Source organism: Schistocerca cancellata, chromosome 8 (assembly GCF_023864275.1).
Source record: "Schistocerca cancellata isolate TAMUIC-IGC-003103 chromosome 8, iqSchCanc2.1, whole genome shotgun sequence".
NCBI lineage: Eukaryota > Metazoa > Arthropoda > Insecta > Orthoptera > Acrididae > Schistocerca > Schistocerca cancellata.
The window spans coordinates 560,939,468-560,946,078 of NC_064633.1; the positions used below are offsets into that span (position 1 = coordinate 560,939,468).

Below are 6,611 nucleotides of genomic sequence, written 5' to 3' on the forward strand. Positions count from 1 at the left end.
AAATAGTTACGGCTCACCGGCCACTTGACCATCTTCTTCTTCTGTGCAGATGCACAAACAGTGCCCGACCTCTTACGGGATTCGGCAACGCTCCATGAGTAATGAGTATAATGGGCGAGGGCACTACGAATGTAGTGCGGGACAATACGTTAAGAATGTGGGTTTCGCGGGATGCGTGCCGGAGATAAGTCCCTGCAGTCGCACTATCCTCTGTGCCCTCGGTGGCTCAGATGGATAGAGCGTCTGCCATGTAAGCAGCAGATCCCGGGTTCGAGTCCCGGTCGGGGCACACAAATTCATCTGACCCCGTTGACGTATGCCAAAGCGTGTAAGCAGCTAAGGGTTTTCATTTCATTGTATATTCACAAATAGAATACGGCGCTGCGGTCGGCAACGCCCATATAAGACAACAAGTGTCTGTCGCAGTTGTTAGGTGTGTCGCCGCTGCTACAATGGAAATTTACGAAGATTTAAGTGAGTTTGAAAGTGGTGTTACAGTCGGCGCACGAGCGATGGTACACAGCATCGCCGAGGTAGCGATGAAGTGGGGACTTTCCAGTACGACCGTGAATATCAGGAATCCGGTAAAACATCAAATCTCCGACATCGCTGCGGCCGGAAAAAGATCCTGCAAGAAGGCGACAAACGACGACTGAAGGGAATCGTTAAACGTGACGGATGTCCAACCATTCCGCAAATGCTGCAGATTTGTGTCAACGTGCAAACCATTCAACGAAACATCATCGATATGGGCTTTTAGAGCCCAAGGGCCACTTGTGTACCACTCGCTTGGGCCCGTCAACACCGAAATTTAACTGTTGGTGATTGGAAACATGTTGCCTGTGCAATGGGATACCCTTTTCTAACATAACCTTTTTTATAGAAGTAGCTGATACCAGTATCAATCCTGAATCTGATATAGGTGAACATTCTCGTCTGTTTCACTGAAAGAATTTCAATTGATTTTGTATACGATGTATTATATTTCAAGCTAAAATGTACAAAAAGAAATTAATTTGTTAGTACTCTGAACGTAAGCTAAAATTACTGTTTTTTTTTAAATATTTGATGTTACGAAATATCTAGCATATTTAAAATTCATATTATTAATTGCAAAATCTAACGCTAGTTGTTAAATTTATTTCTCGATTCATTTATTAAATAATGTTATTTCTTGGTGATGATTCATCTTTTGTCAAGGAAGTTTGAAAACTCTTTTGCTTTGTAAACTCTTTGGAATATTGTGCGTACCGCAGGAAGTAGACAATAGTAGGGGGCATGCCTCTGATAGAATCGGTCGGATTTGTATGACTGAAGCTAGCAGTGCAATTAGCTGTGTTATAAAAGTAGAAATTGTGAAGACGGTGTGATATTGAAAAATGTGACAAAGAATAAAATTCAAGAATAATACAGGCAAATCTTCATCAGGTATTCAGTCATTAGGAACTCAAAACGTTATAAAAAAATTACAGCTCTACAATGTACCCTTAGACGCAAGAACTGGAGCCAACAACAAGACAAAACGAAGATAAGTAAAAGTTTTTCTTTTGTATATCTTACACCTCACGAAGTTTTTAAAACTTGTGGAAAGACAGAGTATTTCAATAGTGATGTGTGGGCAGGTAAGATTACATCTGGTCGGACGAGTCTCGTTTCAAATTGTATCGAGTGGATGGAGGTGTACAGGTATGGAGACAACCTCATGAAATCATGGACCCTGCATGTCAGGAGGGGCTATTAAACCTGATGGAGGCTCTATAATGTTGCGGGGCGTGTGTAGTTGGAGTGATATGGGACCCGTGATATGTCTAGATACGACTCTGACATGCGACACGTACGTGAGCATACGCTTTCATCACCTGCATCAATTCATATACATTGTGCACTCCGACGGACTAGGACAATGCAACAGTCTACCCTCCGAGAATTGCTACAGAGTGGCTCCAGGAACACTCTTCTGAGTTTAAAAACTTCCACTTGCCAGTAAACTCTCCATTATTGGGCGTGTCTGGGATGCCTTGCAACGTGCTGTTCATAAGAGATCTCCACCCTCCTGGTACTCTCGGATTTATGGGCAGCCCTGTAGGATTCATGGTGTCAATTCGCTCCAGCACTACTTCAGACATTAGTCGAGTCCAAGCCACATCGTGTTGCGACACTTCTGTGTCCTGGCGGGGACCCTACACGATATTAGGCAGATGTACCAATTTCTTTGCCTCTTCAGTTTATGCCATAGATTCTCATACTTGCAAAGTCACTCACCAAAATCTCTAAATGGACTCACTAAATACATATCGCACCTCGTGGCTGTGGCTCATTGAAGAGTGACCAGTGAAAGCCCCTTCTGCTAGAACGAGGTTATTATATTTTCTGTGGTTGTTGATAGCGGTTCACAGGATGTTAGATTGTACTGAACAGCTGAACAGTTGTAGTGGTAACACTTGACAAAGTTTGTGTTGTACTCTCTAAGTCAGGAATTACGATTATTAGGCTAGAGTTTTCTGAAGTTATTTTGGGTAAGTGATCATGGACCAGCCAAAGGAACAAATTAAAATCCCAATGATATTCACACGTAAAGAATATCATCAAGGAAACGAAATACGAGCACGGGACCCAGCTCGATGCCGAACGATGGATACTCTACAAAGCCATTGCTGTGTGTAACTGTTCTGAATGCATGTCTGTTTGTTCAGAGTAAACATTCACAAAATAATTTTCATTGTTATGACTAAGAAACCAGTCCTACAGTAAAGTCTCTCGTGATTAGACTTGGTATATTTGTATTATATTGCATAGAACTATTTGAAATGTGAAATGAATAATAAAAATTCTTCTGGAATAAAAGCTGTAAAGTGTGTGCCTGGAAACTGGGAGGTCGCGGCATAGAATCGCTCGCGGATCCAAGATTTTTCAGTCTTCGTTATAACGTAGCCCTCGCCTCTTAACAGGGCGAGGAGACGCCAGAAACAAGACGTGGTTCGGAGAGGTTCTCTTACCGCGGTTCGGTAACTGGGATAGGTTAGGGACACACAAGTCGCAGAAGTGGCGTTCAATAGAAGGACTTAATAATAATAATAATAATAATAAATAATAACCACACTTAATATCCAAACAAATTCTAATAATATCACATCACAGCCAATACAGATTAAGCGTGGAATATACCAAGGAGACTCATTAAGTCCTCTCTGGTTCTGCCTTGCTCTGAACCCACTATTCAACATGCTAAATAATAGAAATTATGGATACAATATTACTGGAACATACCCACAGAAAATCACACAGTTGCTATAAATGGATGATCTAAAACTACTGGTAGCAACAAATCAACAACTCAACCAATTACTAAAGATAACAGAAGTATTCAGCAATGATATAAATATGGCTTTTGGAACAGACAAATGTAAGAAAAATAGCACAGTCAAGGGAAAACACACTAAACAAGATGATTACATATTGGATAACCACAGCGACTGCGTAGAAGCGATGGAAAAAACAGATGCCTATAAATATCTAGGATACAGACAAAAAAATAGGAATAGATAGTACAAATATTAAAGAAGAACTAAAAGAAAAATATAGACAAAGACTAACAAAAATACTGAAAAAAGAATTGACAGCAAGAAACAAGACAAAAGCTACAAATACTTATGCTATACCAATATTGACCTACGCATTTGGAGTAGTGAAATGGAGTAACACAGACCTAGAAGCACTCAATACACTTACACGATCACAATGCCACAAATATTAAATACATCACATACATTCAGCAACAGAAAGATTCACATTAAGCAGAAAGGAAGGAGGAAGGGGATTTATCGACATAAAAAACCTACATTATGGACAGGTAGACAATTTAAGAAAATTCTTTCTAGAACGAGCAGAAACTACCAAAATACACAAAGCAATCACGCATATAAATAAATCGGCTACACCACTACAATTTCATAACCACTTCTACAACCCTCTAGATTACATAACATCAACAAATACGAAGAAAGTAAATTGGAAAAAGAAAACACTACATGGCAAGCACCCATATCATATAACACAGCCACACATCGATCAAGACGCATCCAACACATGGCTAAGAAAACGCAATATATACAGTGAGACGGAAGGATTCATGATTGCAATACAGGATCAAACAATAAACACCAGATATAACAGCAAGCATATTATTAAAGATCCAAATACCACAATAAATAAATGCAGACTTTGCAAACAACAAATAGAAACAGTAGATCACATCACAAGCGGATGTACAATACTAGCAAATACAGAATACCCCAGAAGACATGACAATGTAGCAAAAATAATACACCAACAGCTTGCCTTCAACATAAACTTATAAAACAACACATTCCCACATACAAAGATGCACCACAAAATGTACTGTAGAATGATGAATACAAATTATACTGGAACAGAACCATTATAACAGATAAAACAACGCCACATAACAAACCTGACATCATACTCACCAATAAAAAGAAGAAATTAACACAACTAATCGAAATATCCATACCGAATACAACAAATATACAAAAGAAAACAGGAGAAAAAATTGAAAAATACATCCAACTGGCTGACGAAGTCAAGGACATGTGGCATCAAGATAAAGTTGACATTATACCAATTATACTATCAACAACAGGAGTCATACCATACAATATCCACCAGTACACCAATGCAATACAGCTACATCCAAACTTATATATACAACTACAGAAATCCGTAATTATTGATACATGTTCAATCACCCGAAAGTTCCAAAATGCAATATAACATATACCGTACAGTTAAAAGGAAGTCACGCTTGATCAAGGTCCGCGTCACTTTCCATTTTTAACCAGACCTAAGGTCTGAGAAAGGAAAGAAGATAATAATAATAATAATAACAATAATAATATTATAAGGAGAAAATATAAAAACGCAGTAAATGAAGCAGGAAAAAAGGAATACAAACGTCTCAAAAATGAGATCGACAGGAAGTGCAAAATGGCTCAGCAGGAATGGCTAGAGGACTAATGTTAGGATGTAGAGGCTTATCTCTCTAGGGGTAAGATAGATACCGCTTACAGGAAAATTAAAGAGACCTTTGGAGAAAAGAGAGCCACTTGTATGAATATCAAGAGCTCAGATGGAAACCCAGTTCTAAGCAAAGAAGGGAAAGCAGAAAGGTGGAAGTAGTATATAGAGGGTCTATACAAGGGCGATGTACTCGAGGACAATATTATGGAAATGGAAGAAGATGTAGAGGAAGATGAAACGGGAGATACGATACTGCGTGAAGAGTTTGACAGAGCACTGAAAGACATGAGTCGAAACAAGGCCCCTGGAGTAGACAACATTCCATTGGAACTACTGACGGCCTTGAGAGAGCCAGTCCTGACAAAACTCTACCATCTGGTGAGCAAGATGTACGAGACAGGTGAAATACCCTCAGACTTCAAGAAGAATGTAATAATTCCAATCCCAAAGAAAGCAGGTGTTGACAGATGCAAAAATTACCGAACTATCAGTTTAATAAGTCACAGCTGCAAAATACTAACGCGAATTCTTTACAGACGAATGGAAAAACTGGTGGAAGCAGACCTCGGGAAAGATCAGTTTGGATTCCGCAGAAATGTTGGAACACGTGAGACAATACAGACCCTACGACTTATCTTAGAAAATAGATTAAGGAAAGGCAAACCTACGTTTCTAGCATTTGTAGACTTAGAGAAAACTTTTGGCAATGTTGACTGGAATACTCTCTTTCAAATTCTAAAGGTGGCAGGGGTACAATACAGGGAGCGAAAGGCTATTTACAATTTGTACAGAAACCAGATGGCAGTTATAAGAGTCGAGGGGCATGAAAGGGAAGCAGCGGTTGGGAAGGGAGTGAGACAGTGTTGTAGCCTGTCCCCGATGTTATTCAATCTGTATATTGAGCAAGCAGTAAAGGAAACAAAAGAAAAATTCGGAGTAGGTATTAAAGTTGATGGAGAAGAAATAAAAACGTTGAGGTTCGCCGATGACATTGTAATTCTGTCAGAGACAGTAAAGGACTTGGAAGAGCAGTTGAACGGAATATACAGTGTCTTGAAACGAGGATATAAGATGAACATCAACAAAAGCAAAATGAGGATAATTGAATGTAGTCGAATTAAGTTGGGTGATGCTGAGGGAATTAGATTAGGAAATGAGACACTTAAAGTAGTAAAGGAGCTTTGCTATTTGGGGAGCAAAATAACTGATGCTGGTTGAAGTAGAGAGGATATAAAATGTAGACTGGCAATGGCAAGGAAAGCGTTTCTGAAGAAGAGAAATTTGTTAACATCGAGTATAGATTTAAGTGTCAGGAAGTCGTTTCTGAAAGTATTTGTATGGAGTGTAGCCATGTATGGAAGTGAAACATGGACGATAAATAGTTTGGGCAAGAAGAGAATAGAAGCTTTCGAAATGTGGTGCTACAGAAGAGTGCTGAAGACTAGATGGGTACATCACATAACTAATGAGGAGGTATTGAACAGAATTGGGGAGAAGAGGAGTTTGTGGCACAACTTGACAAGAAGAAGGGACCGGTTGGTATGACATGTTCTGAGGTATCAAGGGATCACATA

General features: G+C 39.4%; 1 non-coding gene across 1 annotated transcript; it reads left to right on the forward strand.

The window, feature by feature from the left end:
* Nucleotides 1–214: 214 nt before the first annotated feature.
* Nucleotides 215–289, forward strand: Trnat-ugu (transfer RNA threonine (anticodon UGU)). Its single transcript has one exon. It is a non-coding gene; the product is annotated as a tRNA-Thr (tRNA).
* The last annotated feature ends 6,322 nt before the right edge of the window (nt 290–6,611 follow it).